Raw genomic sequence first — 21,180 nt, 5'->3', positions numbered from 1 at the left:
AGGCCCTGGTGTGGTGTAAGTGGCCTCAGCCAGCAGCCACAGGCCCTGGTGTGGTGTAAGTGGCCTCAGCCAGTGCCACAGGCCCTGGTGTGGTGTAAGTGGCCTGAGCAAGAGCCACAGACCCTGGTGTGGTGTAATTGGCCTCAGCCAGCAGCCACAGGCCCTGGTGTGGTGTAAGTCGCCTCAGCCAGAAGCCACAGGCACTGGTGTGGTGTAAGTGGCCTCAGCCAGCAGCAAAAGGGCCCTGGTGTGGTGTAGGTGGCCTCAGCCAGCAGCCACAGGCCCTGGTGTGGTGTAAGTGGCCTCAGCCAGCAGCCACAGGCCCTGGTGTGGTGTAAGTGGCCTCAGCCAGCAGCCACAGGCCCTGGTGTGGTGTAAGTGGCCTCAGCCAGTGCCACAGGCCCTGGTGTGGTGTAAGTGGCCTGAGCAAGAGCCACAGGCCCTGGTGTGGTGTAAGTGGCCTGAGCAAGAGCCACAGACCCTGGTGTGGTGTAATTGGCCTCAATAGCAACTAATGCCCTGGTGTTGTGTAGGTGGCCTCAGCCAGCAGCCACAGGCCCTGGTGTGGTGTAAGTGGCCTCAGCCAGCAGCCACAGGCCCTGGTGTGGTGTAAGTGGCCTCAGCCAGAGCCACAGGCCCTGGTGTGGTGTAAGTGGCCTCAGCCAGTGCCACAGGCCCTGGTGTGGTGTAAGTGGCCTGAGCAAGAGCCACAGACCCTGGTGTGGTGTAATTGGCCTCAGCCAGCAGCCACAGGCCCTGGTGTGGTGTAAGTGGCCTCAGCCAGCAGCCACAGGCCCTGGTGTGGTGTAAGTGGCCTGAGCAAGAGCCACAGGCCCTGGTGTGGTGTAAGTGGCCTGAGCAAGAGCCACAGGCCCTGGTGTGGTGTAAGTGGCCTGAGCAAGAGCCACAGGCCCTGGTGTGGTGTAAGTGGCCTGAGCAAGAGCCACAGGCCCTGGTGTGGTGTAAGTGGCCTCAGCCAGCAGCCACAGGCCCTGGTGTGGTGTAAGTAGCCTCAGCCAGAAGCCACAGGCACTGGTGTGGTGTAAGTGGCCTCAGCCAGCAGCAAAAGGGCCCTGGTGTGGTGTAAGTGGCCTCAGCCAGCAGCCACAGGCCCTGGTGTGGTGTAGGTGGCCTCAGCCAGCAGCCACAGGCCCTGGTGTGGTGTAAGTGGCCTCAGCCAGTGCCACAGGCCCTGGTGTGGTGTAAGTGGCCTGAGCAAGAGCCACAGACCCTGGTGTGGTGTAATTGGCCTCAATAGCAACTAAGGCCCTGGTGTGGTGTATGTGGCCTCAGGCAGCAGCCACAGGCCCTGTTGTGATGTAACTTGCCTGAGCAAGAGCCACAGACCCTGGTGTGGTGTAATTGGCCTCAATAGCAACTAATGCCCTGGTGTGGTGTAGGTGGCCTCAGCCAGCAGCCACAGGCCCTGGTGTGGTGTAAGTGGCCTCAGCCAGCAGCCACAGGCCCTGGTGTGGTGTAAGTGGCCTCAGCCAGAGCCACAGGCCCTGATGTGGTGTAAGTGGCCCCAGCCGGTCACTCAGGCCCTGGTGTGGTGTAGGTGGCATCAGCTAGCAGCACAAGACATTGGAAAAGAGCCAAAAGCAATGTCGTTAATGTGCCCTCATTAATGGGGAGCTGCTTTTGGTCTTTTAATACACCCCTTCTCTGGATCAAAAGCGGTTCAATGACATGAAAATGAAAGGCTTACAGCACCAGGTATTCCCAGGCAGTCTCCCATCCAAGTACTAACCAAGCCCAGCCCTGCTTAGCTTCCGAGATCAGACGAGGTCGGGCGTGCTCAGGGTGGTATGGCCGTAAGCTGCTGGCCCCAGCACAATGTCTCAATTTATGGATTCAAGTGATTAGGTGGCAAGTACCTGAAGTTACGAAGACAATCCTATAACCATACCTGCATGTTTGCATAATACCCTAACCCAAAGGCTCAGTTTGGCATTTATCCAACAGCACAGGCCCTGGATTGTTGAAGATGGCCTCAAGAACCAGCACAGGACCTGGTGTGTTTTACATGGCCACAGCAAGCAGCACAGGGCCTGGTTTGGTGAAGATGGCCTCAGCAAGCAGCCACAGGCCCTGGTTTGGTGTAAGTGGCCTCAGCCAGCAGCCACAGGCCCTGGTGTGGTCTAAGTGGCCTCAGCCAGTGCCACAGGCCCTGGTGTGGTGTAAGTGGCCTGAGCAAGAGCCACAGGCCCTGGTGTGGTGTAAGTGGCCTCAGCCAGCAGCCACAGGCCCTGGTGTGGTGTAAGTGGCCTGAGCAAGTGCCACAGGCCCTGGTGTGGTGTAAGTGGCCTAAGCCAGAGCCACAGGCCCTGGTGTGGTGTAAGTGGCCTCAATAGCAAATAAGGCCCTGGTGTGGTGTAAGTGGCCTGAGCAAGAACCACAGGGCCTGGTTTGGTGAAGATGGCCTCGGCCAGAAGCGCAGGGCCTGGTGTGATGTGAGTGGCCTGAGCAAGAGCCACAGGCCCTGGTGTGGTGTAAGTGGCCTCAGCCAGCAGCCACAGGCCCTGGTGTGGTGTAAGTCGCCTCAGCCAGAATCCACAGCCACTGGTGTGGTGTAAGTGGCCTCAGCCAGCAGCCACAGGCCCTGGTGTGGTGTAAGTGGCCTCAGCCAGTGCCACAGGCCCTGGTGTGGTGTAAGTGGCCTGAGCAAGAGCCACAGACCCTGGTGTGGTGTAATTGGCCTCAGCCAGCAGCCACAGGCCCTGGTGTGGTGTAAGTGGCCTCAGCCAGAAGCCACAGGCACTGGTGTGGTGTAAGTGGCCTCAGCCAGCAGCCACAGGCCCTGGTGTGGTGTAAGTCGCCTCAGCCAGAAGCCACAGGCACTGGTGTGGTGTAAGTGGCCTCAGCCAGCAGCAAAAGGGCCCTGGTGTGGTGTAAGTGGCCTCAGCCAGCAGCCACAGGCCCTGGTGTGGTGTAGGTGGCCTCAGCCAGCAGCCACAGGCCCTGGTGTGGTGTAAGTGGCCTCAGCCAGCAGCCACAGGCCCTGGTGTGGTGTAAGTGGCCTGAGCAAGAGCCACAGACCCTGGTGTGGTGTAATTGGCCTCAGCCAGCAGCCACAGGCCCTGGTGTGGTGTAAGTCGCCTCAGCCAGAAGCCACAGGCACTGGTGTGGTGTAAGTGGCCTCAGCCAGCAGCAAAAGGGCCCTGGTGTGGTTTAAGTCGCCTCAGCCAGCAGCCACAGGCCCTGGTGTGGTGTAGGTGGCCTCAGCCAGCAGCCACAGGCCCTGGTGTGGTGTAAGTGGCCTCAGCCAGCAGCCACAGGCCCTGGTGTGGTGTAAGTGGCCTCAGCCAGCAGCCACAGGCCCTGGTGTGGTGTAAGTGGCCTCAGCCAGTGCCACAGGCCCTGGTGTGGTGTAAGTGGCCTGAGCAAGAGCCAGAGGCCCTGGTGTGGTGTAAGTGGCCTGAGCAAGAGCCACAGACCCTGGTGTGGTGTAATTGGCCTCAATAGCAACTAATGCCCTGGTGTGGTGTAGGTGGCCTCAGCCAGCAGCCACAGGCCCTGGTGTGGTGTAAGTGGCCTCAGCCAGCAGCCACAGGCCCTGGTGTGGTGTAAGTGGCCTCAGCCAGAGCCACAGGCCCTGATGTGGTGTAAGTGGCCCCAGCCGGTCACTCAGGCCCTTGTGTGGTGTAGGTTGCATCAGCTAGCAGCACAAGACATTGGAAAAGAGCCAAAAGCAGTGTCGTTAATGTGCCCTCATTAATGGGCAGCTGCTTTTGGTCTTTCAATACACCCCTTCTCTGGATCAAAAGCGGTTCAATGACATGAAAATGAAAGGCTTACAGCACCAGGTATTCCCAGGCAGTCTCCCATCCAAGTACTAACCAAGCCCAGCCCTGCTTAGCTTCCGAGATCAGACGAGGTCGGGCGTGCTCAGGGTGGTATGGCCGTAAGCTGCTGGCTCCAGCACAATGTCTCAATTTATGGATTCAAGTGATTAGGTGGCAAGTACCTGAAGTTACGAAGACAATCCTATAACCATACCTGCATGTTTGCATAATACCCTAACCCAAAGGCTCAGTTTGGCATTTATCCAACAGCACAGGCCCTGGATTGTTGAAGATGGCCTCAGGAACCAGCACAGGGCCTGGTGTGTTGTACATGGCCACAGCAAGCAGCACAGGGCCTGGTTTGGTGAAGATGGCCTCGGCCAGAAGCGCAGGGCCTGGTGTGATGTGAGTGGCCTGAGCAAGAGCAACAGGCCTTGGTGTGGTGTAAGTGGCCTCAACCAGCAGCCACAGGCCCTGGTGTGGTGTAAGTGGCCTCAGCCAGCAGCCACAGGCCCTGGTGTGGTGTAGGTGGCCTCAGCCAGCAGCCACAGGCCCTGGTGTGGTGTAAGTGGCCTCAGCCAGCAGCCACAGGCCCTGGTGTGGTGTAGGTGGCCTCAGCCAGCAGCCACAGGCCCTGGTGTGGTGTAAGTGGCCTCAGCCAGCAGCCACAGGCCCTGGTGTGGTGTAAGTGGCCTCAGCCAGCAGCCACAGGCCCTGGTGTGGTGTAAGTGGCCTCAGCCAGCAGCAAAAGGGCCCTGGTGTGGTGTAAGTGGCCTCAGCCAGCAGCCACAGGCCCTGGTGTGGTGTAAGTGGCCTGAGAAAGTGCCACAGGCCCTGGTGTGGTGTAAGTGGCCTAAGCCAGAGCCACAGGCCCTGGTGTGGTGTAAGTGGCCTCAATACCAAATAAGGCCCTGGTGTGGTGTAAGTGGCCTGAGCAAGAACCACAGGGCCTGGTTTGGTGAAGATGGCCTTGGCCAGCAGCAAAAGGGCCCTGGTGTGGTCTAAGTGGCCTCAGCCAGCAGCCACAGGCCCTGGTGTGGTGTAGGTGGCCTCAGCCAGCAGCCACAGGCCCTGGTGTGGTGTAAGTGGCCTCAGCCAGCAGCCACAGGCCCTGGTGTGGTGTAAGTGGCCTCAGCCAGCAGCCACAGGCCCTGGTGTGGTGTAAGTGGCCTCAGCCAGTGCCACAGGCCCTGGTGTGGTGTAAGTGGCCTGAGCAAGAGCCACAGACCCTGGTGTGGTGTAATTGGCCTCAGCCAGCAGCCACAGGCACTGGTGTGGTGTAAGTCGCCTCAGCCAGAAGCCACAGGCACTGGTGTGGTGTAAGTGGCCTCAGCCAGCAGCAAAAGGGCCCTGGTGTGGTGTAAGTCGCCTCAGCCAGCAGCCACAGGCCCTGGTGTGGTGTAGGTGGCCTCAGCCAGCAGCCACAGGCCCTGGTGTGGTGTAAGTGGCCTCAGCCAGCAGCCACAGGCCCTGGTGTGGTGTAAGTGGCCTCAGCCAGGAGCCACAGGCCCTGGTGTGGTGTAAGTGGCCTCAGCCAGCAGCCACAGGCCCTGGTGTGGTGTAAGTGGCCTCAGCCAGTGCCACAGGCCCTGGTGTGGTGTAAGTGGCCTGAGCAAGAGCCACAGGCCCTGGTGTGGTGTAAGTGGCCTGAGCAAGAGCCACAGACCCTGGTGTGGTGTAATTGGCCTCAATAGCAACTAATGCCCTGGTGTTGTGTAGGTGGCCTCAGCCAGCAGCCACAGGCCCTGGTGTGGTGTAAGTGGCCTCAGCCAGAGCCACAGGCCCTGGTGTGGTGTAAGTGGCCTCAGCCAGTGCCACAGGCCCTGGTGTGGTGTAAGTGGCCTGAGCAAGAGCCACAGACCCTGGTGTGGTGTAATTGGCCTCAGCCAGCAGCCACAGGCCCTGGTGTGGTGTAAGTGGCCTCAGCCAGCAGCCACAGGCCCTGGTGTGGTGTAATTGGCCTGAGCAAGAGCCACAGGCCCTGGTGTGGTGTAAGTGGCCTGAGCAAGAGCCACAGGCCCTGGTGTGGTGTAAGTGGCCTGAGCAAGAGCCACAGGCCCTGGTGTGGTGTAAGTGGCCTCAGCCAGCAGCCACAGGCCCTGGTGTGGTGTAAGGAGCCTCAGCCAGAAGCCACAGGCACTGGTGTGGTGTAAGTGGCCTCAGCCAGCAGCAAAAGGGCCCTGGTGTGGTGTAAGTGGCCTCAGCCAGCAGCCACAGGCCCTGGTGTGGTGTAGGTGGCCTCAGCCAGCAGCCACAGGCCCTGGTGTGGTGTAAGTGGCCTCAGCCAGTGCCACAGGCCCTGGTGTGGTGTAAGTGGCCTGAGCAAGAGCCACAGACCCTGGTGTGGTGTAATTGGCCTCAATAGCAACTAAGGCCCTGGTGTGGTGTATGTGGCCTCAGGCAGCAGCCACAGGCCCTGTTGTGATGTAACTTGCCTGAGCAAGAGCCACAGACCCTGGTGTGGTGTAATTGGCCTCAATAGCAACTAATGCCCTGGTGTGGTGTAGGTGGCCTCAGCCAGCAGCCACAGGCCCTGGTGTGGTGTAAGTGGCCTCAGCCAGCAGCCACAGGCCCTGGTGTGGTGTAAGTGGCCTCAGCCAGAGCCACAGGCCCTGATGTGGTGTAAGTGGCCCCAGCCGGTCACTCAGGCCCTTGTGTGGTGTAGGTTGCATCAGCTAGCAGCACAAGACATTGGAAAAGAGCCAAAAGCAATGTCGTTAATGTGCCCTCATTAATGGGCAGATGCTTTTGGTCTTTTAATACACCCCTTCTCTGGATCAAAAGCGGTTCAATGACATGAAAATGAAAGGCTTACAGCACCAGGTATTCCCAGGCAGTCTCCCATCCAAGTACTAACCAAGCCCAGCCCTGCTTAGCTTCCGAGATCAGACGAGGTCGGGCGTGCTCAGGGTGGTATGGCCGTAAGCTGCTGGCTCCAGCACAATGTCTCAATTTATGGATTCAAGTGATTAGGTGGCAAGTACCTGAAGTTACGAAGACAATCCTATAACCATACCTGCATGTTTGCATAATACCCTAACCCAAAGGCTCAGTTTGGCATTTATCCAACAGCACAGGCCCTGGATTGTTGAAGATGGCCTCAGGAACCAGCACAGGGCCTGGTGTGTTGTACATGGCCACAGCAAGCAGCACAGGGCCTGGTTTGGTGAAGATGGCCTCGGCCAGAAGCGCAGGGCCTGGTGTGATGTGAGTGGCCTGAGCAAGAGCAACAGGCCTTGGTGTGGTGTAAGTGGCCTCAGCCAGCAGCCACAGGCCCTGGTGTGGTGTAAGTGGCCTCAGCCAGAAGCCACAGGCACTGGTGTGGTGTAAGTGGCCTCAGCCAGCAGCAAAAGGGCCCTGGTGTGGTGTAAGTGGCCTCAGCCAGCAGCCACAGGCCCTGGTGTGGTGTAGGTGGCCTCAGCCAGCAGCCACAGGCCCTGGTGTGGTGTAAGTGGCCTCAGCCAGCAGCCACAGGCCCTGGTGTGGTGTAAGTGGCCTCAGCCAGCAGCCACAGGCCCTGGTGTGGTGTAAGTGGCCTCAGCCAGCAGCAAAAGGGCCCTGGTGTGGTGTAAGTGGCCTCAGCCAGCAGCCACAGGCCCCGGTGTGGTGTAGGTGGCCTCAGCCAGCAGCCACAGGCCCTGGTGTGGTGTAAGTGGCCTCAGCCAGTGCCACAGGCCCTGGTGTGGTGTAAGTGGCCTGAGCAAGAGCCACAGGCCCTGGTGTGGTGTAAGTGGCCTGAGCAAGAGCCACAGACCCTGGTGTGGTGTAATTGGCCTCAATAGCAACTAATGCCCAGGTGTGGTGTAGGTGGCCTCAGCCAGCAGCCACAGGCCCTGGTGTGGTGTAAGTGGCCTCAGCCAGCAGCCACAGGCCCTGGTGTGGTGTAAGTGGCCTCAGCCAGAGCCACAGGCCCTGATGTGGTGTAAGTGGCCCCAGCCGGTCACTCAGGCCCTTGTGTGGTGTAGGTTGCATCAGCTAGCAGCACAAGACATTGGAAAAGAGCCAAAAGCAGTGTCGTTAATGTGCCCTCATTAATGGGCAGCTGCTTTTGGTCTTTTAATACACCCCTTCTCTGGATCAAAAGCGGTTCAATGACATGAAAATGAAAGGCTTACAGCACCAGGTATTCCCAGGCAGTCTCCCATCCAAGTACTAACCAAGCCCAGCCCTGCTTAGCTTCCGAGATCAGACGAGGTCGGGCGTGCTCAGGGTGGTATGGCCGTAAGCTGCTGGCTCCAGCACAATGTCTCAATTTATGGATTCAAGTGATTAGGTGGCAAGTACCTGAAGTTACGAAGACAATCCTATAACCATACCTGCATGTTTGCATAATACCCTAACCCAAAGGCTCAGTTTGGCATTTATCCAACAGCACAGGCCCTGGATTGTTGAAGATGGCCTCAGGAACCAGCACAGGGCCTGGTGTGTTGTACATGGCCACAGCAAGCAGCACAGGGCCTGGTTTGGTGAAGATGGCCTCGGCCAGAAGCGCAGGGCCTGGTGTGATGTGAGTGGCCTGAGCAAGAGCAACAGGCCTTGGTGTGGTGTAAGTGGCCTCAGCCAGCAGCCACAGGGCCTGGTGTGGTGTAAGTGGCCTCAGCCAGAAGCCACAGGCACTGGTGTGGTGTAAGTGGCCTCAGCCAGCAGCAAAAGGGCCCTGGTGTGGTGTAAGTGGCCTCAGCCAGCAGCCACAGGCCCTGGTGTGGTGTAGGTGGCCTCAGCCAGCAGCCACAGGCCCTGGTGTGGTGTAAGTGGCCTCAGCCAGCAGCCACAGGCCCTGGTGTGGTGTAAGTGGCCTCAGCCAGCAGCCACAGGCCCTGGTGTGGTGTAAGTGGCCTCAGCCAGTGCCACAGGCCCTGGTGTGGTGTAAGTGGCCTGAGCAAGAGCCACAGACCCTGGTGTGGTGTAATTGGCCTCAGCCAGCAGCCACAGGCCCTGGTGTGGTGTAAGTCACCTCAGCTAGAAGACACAGGCACTGGTGTGGTGTAAGTGGCCTCAGCCAGCAGCAAAAGGGCCCTGGTGTGGTGTAAGTCGCCTCAGCCAGCAGCCACAGGCCCTGGTGTGGTGTAGGTGGCCTCAGCCAGCAGCCACAGGCCCTGGTGTGGTGTAAGTGGCCTCAATAGCAACTAAGGCCCTGGTGTGGTGTAAGTGGCTTCAGCCAGCAGCCACAGGCCCTGTTGTGATGTAACTTGCCTGAGCAAGAGCCACAGACCCTGGTGTGGTGTAATTGGCCTCAATAGCAACTAATGCCCTGGTGTGGTGTAGGTGGCCTCAGCCAGCAGCCACAGGCCCTGGTGTGGTGTAAGTGGCCTCAGCCAGCAGCCACAGGCCCTGGTGTGGTGTAAGTGGCCTCAGCCAGAGCCACAGGCCCTGATGTGGTGTAAGTGGCCCCAGCCGGTCACTCAGGCCCTTGTGTGGTGTAGGTTGCATCAGCTAGCAGCACAAGACATTGGAAAAGAGCCAAAAGCAATGTCGTTAATGTGCCCTCATTAATGGGCAGATGCTTTTGGTCTTTTAATACACCCCTTCTCTGGATCAAAAGCGGTTCAATGACATGAAAATGAAAGGCTTACAGCACCAGGTATTCCCAGGCAGTCTCCCATCCAAGTACTAACCAAGCCCAGCCCTGCTTAGCTTCCGAGATCAGACGAGGTCGGGCGTGCTCAGGGTGGTATGGCCGTAAGCTGCTGGCCCCAGCACAATGTCTCAATTTATGGATTCAAGTGATTAGGTGGCAAGTACCTGAAGTTACGAAGACAATCCTATAACCATACCTGCATGTTTGCATAATACCCTAACCCAAAGGCTCAGTTTGGCATTTATCCAACAGCACAGGCCCTGGATTGTTGAAGATGGCCTCAAGAACCAGCACAGGACCTGGTGTGTTTTACATGGCCACAGCAAGCAGCACAGGGCCTGGTTTGGTGAAGATGGCCTCAGCAAGCAGCCACAGGCCCTGGTTTGGTGTAAGTGGCCTCAGCCAGCAGCCACAGGCCCTGGTGTGGTGTAAGTGGCCTCAGCCAGCAGCCACAGGCCCTGGTGTGGTCTAAGTGGCCTCAGCCAGTGCCACAGGCCCTGGTGTGGTGTAAGTGGCCTGAGCAAGAGCCACAGGCCCTGGTGTGGTGTAAGTGGCCTCAGCCAGCAGCCACAGGCCCTGGTGTGGTGTAAGTGGCCTGAGCAAGTGCCACAGGCCCTGGTGTGGTGTAAGTGGCCTAAGCCAGAGCCACAGGCCCTGGTGTGGTGTAAGTGGCCTCAATAGCAAATAAGGCCCTGGTGTGGTGTAAGTGGCCTGAGCAAGAACCACAGGGCCTGGTTTGGTGAAGATGGCCTCGGCCAGAAGCGCAGGGCCTGGTGTGATGTGAGTGGCCTGAGCAAGAGCCACAGGCCCTGGTGTGGTGTAAGTGGCCTCAGCCAGCAGCCACAGGCCCTGGTGTGGTGTAAGTGGCCTCAGCCAGTGCCACAGGCCCTGGTGTGGTGTAAGTGGCCTGAGCAAGAGCCACAGACCCTGGTGTGGTGTAATTGGCCTCAGCCAGCAGCCACAGGCCCTGGTGTGGTGTAAGTGGCCTCAGCCAGAAGCCACAGGCACTGGTGTGGTGTAAGTGGCCTCAGCCAGCAGCCACAGGCCCTGGTGTGGTGTAAGTCGCCTCAGCCAGAAGCCACAGGCACTGGTGTGGTGTAAGTGGCCTCAGCCAGCAGCAAAAGGGCCCTGGTGTGGTGTAAGTGGCCTCAGCCAGCAGCCACAGGCCCTGGTGTGGTGTAGGTGGCCTCAGCCAGCAGCCACAGGCCCTGGTGTGGTGTAAGTGGCCTCAGCCAGCAGCCACAGGCCCTGGTGTGGTGTAAGTGGCCTCAGCCAGTGCCACAGGCCCTGGTGTGGTGTAAGTGGCCTGAGCAAGAGCCACAGACCCTGGTGTGGTGTAATTGGCCTCAGCCAGCAGCCACAGGCCCTGGTGTGGTGTAAGTCGCCTCAGCCAGAAGCCACAGGCACTGGTGTGGTGTAAGTGGCCTCAGCCAGCAGCAAAAGGGCCCTGGTGTGGTTTAAGTCGCCTCAGCCAGCAGCCACAGGCCCTGGTGTGGTGTAGGTGGCCTCAGCCAGCAGCCACAGGCCCTGGTGTGGTGTAAGTGGCCTCAGCCAGCAGCCACAGGCCCTGGTGTGGTGTAAGTGGCCTCAGCCAGCAGCCACAGGCCCTGGTGTGGTGTAAGTGCCCTCAGCCAGTGCCACAGGCCCTGGTGTGGTGTAAGTGGCCTGAGCAAGAGCCAGAGGCCCTGGTGTGGTGTAACTTGCCTGAGCAAGAGCCACAGACCCTGGTGTGGTGTAATTGGCCTCAATAGCAACTAATGCCCTGGTGTGGTGTAGGTGGCCTCAGCCAGCAGCCACAGGCCCTGGTGTGGTGTAAGTGGCCTCAGCCAGCAGCCACAGGCCCTGGTGTGGTGTAAGTGGCCTCAGCCAGAGCCACAGGCCCTGATGTGGTGTAAGTGGCCCCAGCCGGTCACTCAGGCCCTTGTGTGGTGTAGGTTGCATCAGCTAGCAGCACAAGACATTGGAAAAGAGCCAAAAGCAGTGTCGTTAATGTGCCCTCATTAATGGGCAGCTGCTTTTGGTCTTTCAATACACCCCTTCTCTGGATCAAAAGCGGTTCAATGACATGAAAATGAAAGGCTTACAGCACCAGGTATTCCCAGGCAGTCTCCCATCCAAGTACTAACCAAGCCCAGCCCTGCTTAGCTTCCGAGATCAGACGAGGTCGGGCGTGCTCAGGGTGGTATGGCCGTAAGCTGCTGGCTCCAGCACAATGTCTCAATTTATGGATTCAAGTGATTAGGTGGCAAGTACCTGAAGTTACGAAGACAATCCTATAACCATACCTGCATGTTTGCATAATACCCTAACCCAAAGCTCAGTTTGGCATTTATCCAACAGCACAGGCCCTGGATTGTTGAAGATGGCCTCAGGAACCAGCACAGGGCCTGGTGTGTTGTACATGGCCACAGCAAGCAGCACAGGGCCTGGTTTGGTGAAGATGGCCTCGGCCAGAAGCGCAGGGCCTGGTGTGATGTGAGTGGCCTGAGCAAGAGCAACAGGCCTTGGTGTGGTGTAAGTGGCCTCAGCCAGCAGCCACAGGCCCTGGTGTGGTGTAAGTCGCCTCAGCCAGAAGCCACAGGCACTGGTGTGGTGTAAGTGGCCTCAGCCAGCAGCAAAAGGGCCCTGGTGTGGTGTAAGTGGCCTCAGCCAGCAGCCACAGGCCCTGGTGTGGTGTAGGTGGCCTCAGCCAGCAGCCACAGGCCCTGGTGTGGTGTAAGTGGCCTCAGCCAGCAGCCACAGGCCCTGGTGTGGTGTAAGTGGCCTCAGCCAGCAGCCACAGGCCCTGGTGTGGTGTAAGTGGCCTCAGCCAGTGCCACAGGCCCTGGTGTGGAGTAAGTGGCCTGAGCAAGAGCCACAGACCCTGGTGTGGTGTAATTGGCCTCAGCCAGCAGCCACAGGCCCTGGTGTGGTGTAAGTCGCCTCAGCCAGCAGCCACAGGCCCTGGTGTGGTGTAGGTGGCCTCAGCCAGCAGCCACAGGCCCTGGTGTGGTGTAAGTGGCCTCAGCCAGTGACACAGACCCTGGTGTGGTGTAATTGGCCTCAATAGCAACTAAGGCCCTGGTGTGGTGTATGTGGCCTCAGGCAGCAGCCACAGGCCCTGTTGTGATGTAACTTGCCTGAGCAAGAGCCACAGACCCTGGTGTGGTGTAATTGGCCTCAATAGCAACTAATGCCCTGGTGTGGTGTAGGTGGCCTCAGCCAGCAGCCACAGGCCCTGGTGTGGTGTAAGTGGCCTCAGCCAGCAGCCACAGGCCCTGGTGTGGTGTAAGTGGCCTCAGCCAGAGCCACAGGCCCTGATGTGGTGTAAGTGGCCCCAGCCGGTCACTCAGGCCCTTGTGTGGTGTAGGTTGCATCAGCTAGCAGCACAAGACATTGGAAAAGAGCCAAAAGCAATGTCGTTAATGTGCCCTCATTAATGGGCAGATGCTTTTGGTCTTTTAATACACCCCTTCTCTGGATCAAAAGCGGTTCAATGACATGAAAATGAAAGGCTTACAGCACCAGGTATTCCTAGGCAGTCTCCCATCCAAGTACTAACCAAGCCCAGCCCTGCTTAGCTTCCGAGATCAGACGAGGTCGGGCGTGCTCAGGGTGGTATGGCCGTAAGCTGCTGGCCCCAGCACAATGTCTCAATTTATGGATTCAAGTGATTAGGTGGCAAGTACCTGAAGTTACGAAGACAATCCTATAACCATACCTGCATGTTTGCATAATACCCTAACCCAAAGGCTCAGTTTGGCATTTATCCAACAGCACAGGCCCTGGATTGTTGAAGATGGCCTCAAGAACCAGCACAGGACCTGGTGTGTTTTACATGGCCACAGCAAGCAGCACAGGGCCTGGTTTGGTGAAGATGGCCTCAGCAAGCAGCCACAGGCCCTGGTTTGGTGTAAGTGGCCTCAGCCAGCAGCCACAGGCCCTGGTGTGGTGTAAGTGGCCTCAGCCAGCAGCCACAGGCCCTGGTGTGGTCTAAGTGGCCTCAGCCAGTGCCACAGGCCCTGGTGTGGTGTAAGTGGCCTGAGCAAGAGCCACAGGCCCTGGTGTGGTGTAAGTGGCCTCAGCCAGCAGCCACAGGCCCTGGCGTGGTGTAAGTGGCCTGAGCAAGTGCCACAGGCCCTGGTGTGGTGTAAGTGGCCTAAGCCAGAGCCACAGGCCCTGGTGTGGTGTAAGTGGCCTCAATAGCAAATAAGGCCCTGGTGTGGTGTAAGTGGCCTGAGCAAGAACCACAGGGCCTGGTTTGGTGAAGATGGCCTCGGCCAGAAGCGCAGGGCCTGGTGTGATGTGAGTGGCCTGAGCAAGAGCCACAGGCCCTGGTGTGGTGTAAGTGGCCTCAGCCAGCAGCCACAGGCCCTGGTGTGGTGTAAGTGGCCTCAGCCAGTGCCACAGGCCCTGGTGTGGTGTAAGTGGCCTGAGCAAGAGCCACAGACCCTGGTGTGGTGTAATTGGCCTCAGCCAGCAGCCACAGGCCCTGGTGTGGTGTAAGTGGCCTCAGCCAGAAGCCACAGGCACTGGTGTGGTGTAAGTGGCCTCAGCCAGCAGCCACAGGCCCTGGTGTGGTGTAAGTCGCCTCAGCCAGAAGCCACAGGCACTGGTGTGGTGTAAGTGGCCTCAGCCAGCAGCAAAAGGGCCCTGGTGTGGTGTAAGTGGCCTCAGCCAGCAGCCACAGGCCCTGGTGTGGTGTAGGTGGCCTCAGCCAGCAGCCACAGGCCCTGGTGTGGTGTAAGTGGCCTCAGCCAGCAGCCACAGGCCCTGGTGTGGTGTAAGTGGCCTCAGCCAGTGCCACAGGCCCTGGTGTGGTGTAAGTGGCCTGAGCAAGAGCCACAGACCCTGGTGTGGTGTAATTGGCCTCAGCCAGCAGCCACAGGCCCTGGTGTGGTGTAAGTCGCCTCAGCCAGAAGCCACAGGCACTGGTGTGGTGTAAGTGGCCTCAGCCAGCAGCAAAAGGGCCCTGGTGTGGTTTAAGTCGCCTCAGCCAGCAGCCACAGGCCCTGGTGTGGTGTAGGTGGCCTCAGCCAGCAGCCACAGGCCCTGGTGTGGTGTAAGTGGCCTCAGCCAGCAGCCACAGGCCCTGGTGTGGTGTAAGTGGCCTCAGCCAGCAGCCACAGGCCCTGGTGTGGTGTAAGTGGCCTCAGCCAGTGCCACAGGCCCTGGTGTGGTGTAAGTGGCCTGAGCAAGAGCCAGAGGCCCTGGTGTGGTGTAACTTGCCTGAGCAAGAGCCACAGACCCTGGTGTGGTGTAATTGGCCTCAATAGCAACTAATGCCCTGGTGTGGTGTAGGTGGCCTCAGCCAGCAGCCACAGGCCCTGGTGTGGTGTAAGTGGCCTCAGCCAGCAGCCACAGGCCCTGGTGTGGTGTAAGTGGCCTCAGCCAGAGCCACAGGCCCTGATGTGGTGTAAGTGGCCCCAGCCGGTCACTCAGGCCCTTGTGTGGTGTAGGTTGCATCAGCTAGCAGCACAAGACATTGGAAAAGAGCCAAAAGCAGTGTCGTTAATGTGCCCTCATTAATGGGCAGCTGCTTTTGGTCTTTTAATACACCCCTTCTCTGGATCAAAAGCGGTTCAATGACATGAAAATGAAAGGCTTACAGCACCAGGTATTCCCAGGCAGTCTCCCATCCAAGTACTAACCAAGCCCAGCCCTGCTTAGCTTCCGAGATCAGACGAGGTCGGGCGTGCTCAGGGTGGTATGGCCGTAAGCTGCTGGCTCCAGCACAATGTCTCAATTTATGGATTCAAGTGATTAGGTGGCAAGTACCTGAAGTTACGAAGACAATCCTATAACCATACCTGCATGTTTGCATAATACCCTAACCCAAAGGCTCAGTTTGGCATTTATCCAACAGCACAGGCCCTGGATTGTTGAAGATGGCCTCAGGAACCAGCACAGGGCCTGGTGTGTTGTACATGGCCACAGCAAGCAGCACAGGGCCTGGTTTGGTGAAGATGGCCTCGGCCAGAAGCGCAGGGCCTGGTGTGATGTGAGTGGCCTGAGCAAGAGCAACAGGCCTTGGTGTGGTGTAAGTGGCCTCAGCCAGCAGCCACAGGCCCTGGTGTGGTGTAAGTCGCCTCAGCCAGAAGCCACAGGCACTGGTGTGGTGTAAGTGGCCTCAGCCAGCAGCAAAAGGGCCCTGGTGTGGTGTAAGTGGCCTCAGCCAGCAGCCACAGGCCCTGGTGTGGTGTAGGTGGCCTCAGCCAGCAGCCACAGGCCCTGGTGTGGTGTAAGTGGCCTCAGCCAGAGCCACAGGCCCTGATGTGGTGTAAGTGGCCCCAGCCGGTCACTCAGGCCCTTGTGTGGTGTAGGTTGCATCAGCTAGCAGCACAAGACATTGGAAAAGAGCCAAAAGCAGTGTCGTTAATGTGCCCTCATTAATGGGCAGCTGCTTTTGGTCTTTTAATACACCCCTTCTCTGGATCAAAAGCGGTTCAATGACATGAAAATGAAGGGCTTACAGCACCAGGTATTCCCAGGCAGTCTCCCATCCAAGTACTAACCAAGCCCAGCCCTGCTTAGCTTCCGAGATCAGACGAGGTCGGGCGTGCTCAGGGTGGTATGGCCGTAAGCTGCTGGCCCCAGCACAATGTCTCAATTTATGGATTCAAGTGATTAGGTGGCAAGTACCTGAAGTTACGAAGACAATCCTATAACCATACCTGCATGTTTGCATAATACCCTAACCCAAAGGCTCAGTTTGGCATTTATCCAACAGCACAGGCCCTGGATTGTTGAAGATGGCCTCAAGAACCAGCACAGGACCTGGTGTGTTTTACATGGCCACAGCAAGCAGCACAGGGCCTGGTTTGGTGAAGATGGCCTCAGCAAGCAGCCACAGGCCCTGGTGTGGTGTAAGTGGCCTCAGCCAGCAGCCACAGGCCCTGGTGTGGTGTAAGTGGCCTGAGCAAGAGCCACAGACCCTGGTGTGGTGTAATTGGCCTCAGCCAGCAGCCACAGGCCCTGGTGTGGTGTAAGTCGCCTCAGCCAGAAGCCACAGGCACTGGTGTGGTGTAAGTGGCCTCAGCCAGCAGCAAAAGGGCCCTGGTGTGGTTTAAGTCGCCTCAGCCAGCAGCCACAGGCCCTGGTGTGGTGTAGGTGGCCTCAGCCAGCAGCCACAGGCCCTGGTGTGGTGTAAGTGGCCTCAGCCAGCAGCCACAGGCCCTGGTGTGGTGTAAGTGGCCTCAGCCAGCAGCCACAGGCCCTGGTGTGGTGTAAGTGGCCTCAGCCAGTGCCACAGGCCCTGGTGTGGTGTAAGTGGCCTGAGCAAGAGCCAGAGGCCCTGGTGTGGTGTAAGTGGCCTGAGCAAGAGCCACAGACCCTGGTGTGGTGTAATTGGCCTCAATAGCAACTAATGCCCTGGTGTGGTGTAGGTGGCCTCAGCCAGCAGCCACAGGCCCTGGTGTGGTGTAAGTGGCCTCAGCCAGCAGCCACAGGCCCTGGTGTGGTGTAAGTGGCCTCAGCCAGAGCCACAGGCCCTGATGTGGTGTAAGTGGCCCCAGCCGGTCACTCAGGCCCTTGTGTGGTGTAGGTTGCATCAGCTAGCAGCACAAGACATTGGAAAAGAGCCAAAAGCAGTGTCGTTAATGTGCCCTCATTAATGGGCAGCTGCTTTTGGTCTTTCAATACACCCCTTCTCTGGATCAAAAGCGGTTCAATGACATGAAAATGAAAGGCTTACAGCACCAGGTATTCCCAGGCAGTCTCCCATCCAAGTACTAACCAAGCCCAGCCCTGCTTAGCTTCCGAGATCAGACGAGGTCGGGCGTGCTCAGGGTGGTATGGCCGTAAGCTGCTGGCTCCAGCACAATGTCTCAATTTATGGATTCAAGTGATTAGGTGGCAAGTACCTGAAGTTACGAAGACAATCCTATAACCATACCTGCATGTTTGCATAATACCCTAACCCAAAGGCTCAGTTTGGCATTTATCCAACAGCACAGGCCCTGGATTGTTGAAGATGGCCTCAGGAACCAGCACAGGGCCTGGTGTGTTGTACATGGCCACAGCAAGCAGCACAGGGCCTGGTTTGGTGAAGATGGCCTCGGCCAGAAGCGCAGGGCCTGGTGTGATGTGAGTGGCCTGAGCAAGAGCAACAGGCCTTGGTGTGGTGTAAGTGGCCTCAACCAGCAGCCACAGGCCCTGGTGTGGTGTAAGTCGCCTCAGCCAGAAGCCACAGGCACTGGTGTGGTGTAAGTGGCCTCAGCCAGCAGCAAAAGGGCCCTGGTGTGGTGTAAGTGGCCTCAGCCAGCAGCCACAGGCCCTGGTGTGGTGTAGGTGGCCTCAGCCAGCAGCCACAGGCCCTGGTGTGGTGTAAGTGGCCTCAGCCAGCAGCCACAGGCCCTGGTGTGGTGTAAGTGGCCTCAGCCAGCAGCCACAGGCCCTGGTGTGGTGTAAGTGGCCTCAGCCAGCAGCAAAAGGGCCCTGGTGTGGTGTAAGTGGCCTCAGCCAGCAGCCACAGGCCCTGGTGTGGTGTAGGTGGCCTCAGCCAGCAGCCACAGGCCCTGGTGTGGTGTAAGTGGCCTCAGCCAGTGCCACAGGCCCTGGTGTGGTGTAAGTGGCCTGAGCAAAAGCCACAGGCCCTGGTGTGGTGTAAGTGGCCTGAGCAAGAGCCACAGACCCTGGTGTGGTGTAATTGGCCTCAATAGCAACTAATGCCCTGGTGTGGTGTAGGTGGCCTCAGCCAGCAGCCACAGGCCCTGGTGTGGTGTAAGTGGCCTCAGCCAGCAGCCACAGGCCCTGGTGTGGTGTAAGTGGCCTCAGCCAGAGCCACAGGCCCTGATGTGGTGTAAGTGGCCCCAGCCGGTCACTCAGGCCCTTGTGTGGTGTAGGTTGCATCAGCTAGCAGCACAAGACATTGGAAAAGAGCCAAAAGCAGTGTCGTTAATGTGCCCTCATTAATGGGCAGCTGCTTTTGGTCTTTTAATACACCCCTTCTCTGGATCAAAAGCGGTTCAATGACATGAAAATGAAAGGCTTACAGCACCAGGTATTCCCAGGCAGTCTCCCATCCAAGTACTAACCAAGCCCAGCCCTGCTTAGCTTCCGAGATCAGACGAGGTCGGGCGTGCTCAGGGTGGTATGGCCGTAAGCTGCTGGCTCCAGCACAATGTCTCAATTTATGGATTCAAGTGATTAGGTGGCAAGTACCTGAAGTTACGAAGACAATCCTATAACCATACCTGCATGTTTGCATAATACCCTAACCCAAAGGCTCAGTTTGGCATTTATCCAACAGCACAGGCCCTGGATTGTTGAAGATGGCCTCAGGAACCAGCACAGGGCCTGGTGTGTTGTACATGGCCACAGCAAGCAGCACAGGGCCTGGTTTGGTGAAGATGGCCTCGGCCAGAAGCGCAGGGCCTGGTGTGATGTGAGTGGCCTGAGCAAGAGCAACAGGCCTTGGTGTGGTGTAAGTGGCCTCAGCCAGCAGCCACAGGCCCTGGTGTGGTGTAAGTCGCCTCAGCCAGAAGCCACAGGCACTGGTGTGGTGTAAGTGGCCTCAGCCAGCAGCAAAAGGGCCCTGGTGTGGTGTAAGTGGCCTCAGCCAGCAGCCACAGGCCCTGGTGTGGTGTAGGTGGCCTCAGCCAGCAGCCACAGGCCCTGGTGTGGTGTAAGTGGCCTCAGCCAGCAGCCACAGGCCCTGGTGTGGTGTAAGTGGCCTCAGCCAGCAGCCACAGGCCCTGGTGTGGTGTAAGTGGCCTCAGCCAGTGCCACAGGCCCTGGTGTGGTGTAAGTGGCCTGAGCAAGAGCCACAGACCCTGGTGTGGTGTAATTGGCCTCAGCCAGCAGCCACAGGCCCTGGTGTGGTGTAAGTCGCCTCAGCTAGAAGACACAGGCACTGGTGTGGTGTAAGTGGCCTCAGCCAGCAGCAAAAGGGCCCTGGTGTGGTGTAAGTGGCCTCAGCCAGCAGCCACAGGCCCTGGTGTGGTGTAGGTGGCCTCAGCCAGCAGCCACAGGCCCTGGTGTGGTGTAAGTGGCCTCAGCCAGCAGCCACAGGCCCTGGTGTGGTGTAAGTGGCCTCAGCCAGCAGCCACAGGCCCTGGTGTGGTGTAAGTGGCCTCAGCCAGTGCCACAGGCCCTGGTGTGGTGTAAGTGGCCTGAGCAAGAGCCACAGACCCTGGTGTGGTGTAATTGGCCTCAGCCAGCAGCCACAGGCCCTGGTGTGGTGTAAGTCGCCTCAGCTAGAAGACACAGGCACTGGTGTGGTGTAAGTGGCCTCAGCCAGCAGCAAAAGGGCCCTGGTGTGGTGTAAGTCGCCTCAGCCAGCAGCCACAGGCCCTGGTGTGGTGTAGGTGGCCTCAGCCAGCAGCCACAGGCCCTGGTGTGGTGTAAGTGGCCTCAGCCAGCAGCCACAGGCCCTGGTGTGGTGTAAGTGGCCTCAGCCAGCAGCCACAGGCCCTGGTGTGGTGTAAGTGGCCTGAGCAAGAGCCACAGGCCCTGGTGTGGTGTAAGTGGCCTGAGCAAGAGCCACAGACCCTGGTGTGGTGTAATTGGCCTCAATAGCAACTAATGCCCTGGTGTGGTGTATGTGGCCTCAGGCAGCAGCCACAGGCCCTGTTGTGATGTAACTTGCCTGAGCAAGAGCCACAGACCCTGGTGTGGTGTAATTGGCCTCAATAGCAACTAATGCCCTGGTGTGGTGTAGGTGGCCTCAGCCAGCAGCCACAGGCCCTGGTGTGGTGTAAGTGGCCTCAGCCAGCAGCCACAGGCCCTGGTGTGGTGTAAGTGGCCTCAGCCAGAGCCACAGGCCCTGATGTGGTGTAAGTGGCCCCAGCCGGTCACTCAGGCCCTTGTGTGGTGTAGGTTGCATCAGCTAGCAGCACAAGACATTGGAAAAGAGCCAAAAGCAGTGTCGTTAATGTGCCCTCATTAATGGGCAGCTGCTTTTGGTCTTTTAATACACCCCTTCTCTGGATCAAAAGCGGTTCAATGACATGAAAATGAAGGGCTTACAGCACCAGGTATTCCCAGGCAGTCTCCCATCCAAGTACTAACCAAGCCCAGCCCTGCTTAGCTTCCGAGATCAGACGAGGTCGGGCGTGCTCAGGGTGGTATGGCCGTAAGCTGCTGGCCCCAGCACAATGTCTCAATTTATGGATTCAAGTGATTAGGTGGCAAGTACCTGAAGTTACGAAGACAATCCTATAACCATACCTGCATGTTTGCATAATACCCTAACCCAAAGGCTCAGTTTGGCATTTATCCAACAGCACAGGCCCTGGATTGTTGAAGATGGCCTCAAGAACCAGCACAGGACCTGGTGTGTTTTACATGGCCACAGCAAGCAGCACAGGGCCTGGTTTGGTGAAGATGGCCTCAGCAAGCAGCCACAGGCCCTGGTTTGGTGTAAGTGGCCTCAGCCAGCAGCCACAGGCCCTGGTGTGGTCTAAGTGGCCTCAGTCAGTGCCACAGGCCCTGGTGTGGTGTAAGTGGCCTGAGCAAGAGCCACAGGCCCTGGTGTGGTGAAGATGGCCTTGGCCAGCAGCAAAAGGGCCCTGGTGTGGTCTAAGTGGCCTCAGCCAGCAGCCACAGGCCCTGGTGTGGTGTAGGTGGCCTCAGCCAGCAGCCACAGGCCCTGGTGTGGTGTAAGTGGCCTCAGCCAGCAGCCACAGGCCCTGGTGTGGTGTAAGTGGCCTCAGCCAGCAGCCACAGGCCCTGGTGTGGTGTAAGTGGCCTCAGCCAGTGCCACAGGCCCTGGTGTGGTGTAAGTGGCCTGAGCAAGAGCCACAGACCCTGGTGTGGTGTAATTGGCCTCAGCCAGCAGCCACAGGCCCTGGTGTGGTGTAAGTCGCCTCAGCCAGAAGCCACAGGCACTGGTGTGGT

At 58.4% G+C, this 21,180-nt stretch overlaps 12 non-coding genes across 12 annotated transcripts; all 12 read right to left on the bottom strand.

The window, feature by feature from the left end:
• Positions 1-1,701: 1,701 nt before the first annotated feature.
• LOC146676294 (5S ribosomal RNA) lies at positions 1,702-1,820 on the bottom strand. Its single transcript, XR_014911216.1, has one exon. It is a non-coding gene; the product is annotated as a 5S ribosomal RNA (ribosomal RNA).
• Positions 1,821-3,791: 1,971 nt separating this feature from the next.
• Positions 3,792-3,910, bottom strand: LOC146676293 (5S ribosomal RNA). The gene has a single exon (XR_014911215.1). It is a non-coding gene; the product is annotated as a 5S ribosomal RNA (ribosomal RNA).
• Positions 3,911-6,593: 2,683 nt separating this feature from the next.
• On the bottom strand, positions 6,594-6,712 carry LOC146676292 (5S ribosomal RNA). The gene has a single exon (XR_014911214.1). It is a non-coding gene; the product is annotated as a 5S ribosomal RNA (ribosomal RNA).
• A 1,181-nt stretch (positions 6,713-7,893) lies between these two features.
• On the bottom strand, positions 7,894-8,012 carry LOC146676291 (5S ribosomal RNA). The gene has a single exon (XR_014911213.1). It is a non-coding gene; the product is annotated as a 5S ribosomal RNA (ribosomal RNA).
• A 1,339-nt stretch (positions 8,013-9,351) lies between these two features.
• Positions 9,352-9,470, bottom strand: LOC146676290 (5S ribosomal RNA). The gene has a single exon (XR_014911212.1). It is a non-coding gene; the product is annotated as a 5S ribosomal RNA (ribosomal RNA).
• A 1,970-nt stretch (positions 9,471-11,440) lies between these two features.
• Positions 11,441-11,559, bottom strand: LOC146676289 (5S ribosomal RNA). The gene has a single exon (XR_014911211.1). It is a non-coding gene; the product is annotated as a 5S ribosomal RNA (ribosomal RNA).
• A 1,296-nt stretch (positions 11,560-12,855) lies between these two features.
• Positions 12,856-12,974, bottom strand: LOC146676288 (5S ribosomal RNA). Its single transcript, XR_014910833.1, has one exon. It is a non-coding gene; the product is annotated as a 5S ribosomal RNA (ribosomal RNA).
• Positions 12,975-14,944: 1,970 nt separating this feature from the next.
• On the bottom strand, positions 14,945-15,063 carry LOC146676287 (5S ribosomal RNA). The gene has a single exon (XR_014911210.1). It is a non-coding gene; the product is annotated as a 5S ribosomal RNA (ribosomal RNA).
• Positions 15,064-15,808: 745 nt separating this feature from the next.
• On the bottom strand, positions 15,809-15,927 carry LOC146676286 (5S ribosomal RNA). The gene has a single exon (XR_014911209.1). It is a non-coding gene; the product is annotated as a 5S ribosomal RNA (ribosomal RNA).
• A 1,101-nt stretch (positions 15,928-17,028) lies between these two features.
• LOC146676285 (5S ribosomal RNA) lies at positions 17,029-17,147 on the bottom strand. The gene has a single exon (XR_014911207.1). It is a non-coding gene; the product is annotated as a 5S ribosomal RNA (ribosomal RNA).
• A 1,181-nt stretch (positions 17,148-18,328) lies between these two features.
• LOC146676284 (5S ribosomal RNA) lies at positions 18,329-18,447 on the bottom strand. Its single transcript, XR_014911206.1, has one exon. It is a non-coding gene; the product is annotated as a 5S ribosomal RNA (ribosomal RNA).
• Positions 18,448-20,303: 1,856 nt separating this feature from the next.
• LOC146676283 (5S ribosomal RNA) lies at positions 20,304-20,422 on the bottom strand. The gene has a single exon (XR_014911205.1). It is a non-coding gene; the product is annotated as a 5S ribosomal RNA (ribosomal RNA).
• Between the last annotated feature and the right edge of the window lie 758 nt (positions 20,423-21,180).

The sequence above is a fragment of the Rhamphochromis longiceps genome, linkage group LG3 (genome assembly GCF_057381845.1).
Source record: "Rhamphochromis longiceps isolate RC_006_pf linkage group LG3, R_longiceps_female_GT1.1, whole genome shotgun sequence".
In the NCBI taxonomy this organism is placed as follows: domain Eukaryota; kingdom Metazoa; phylum Chordata; class Actinopteri; order Cichliformes; family Cichlidae; genus Rhamphochromis; species Rhamphochromis longiceps.
Note: the sequence above shows the minus strand (reverse complement) of the source record. Positions and strands in the feature narration are given on the sequence as shown.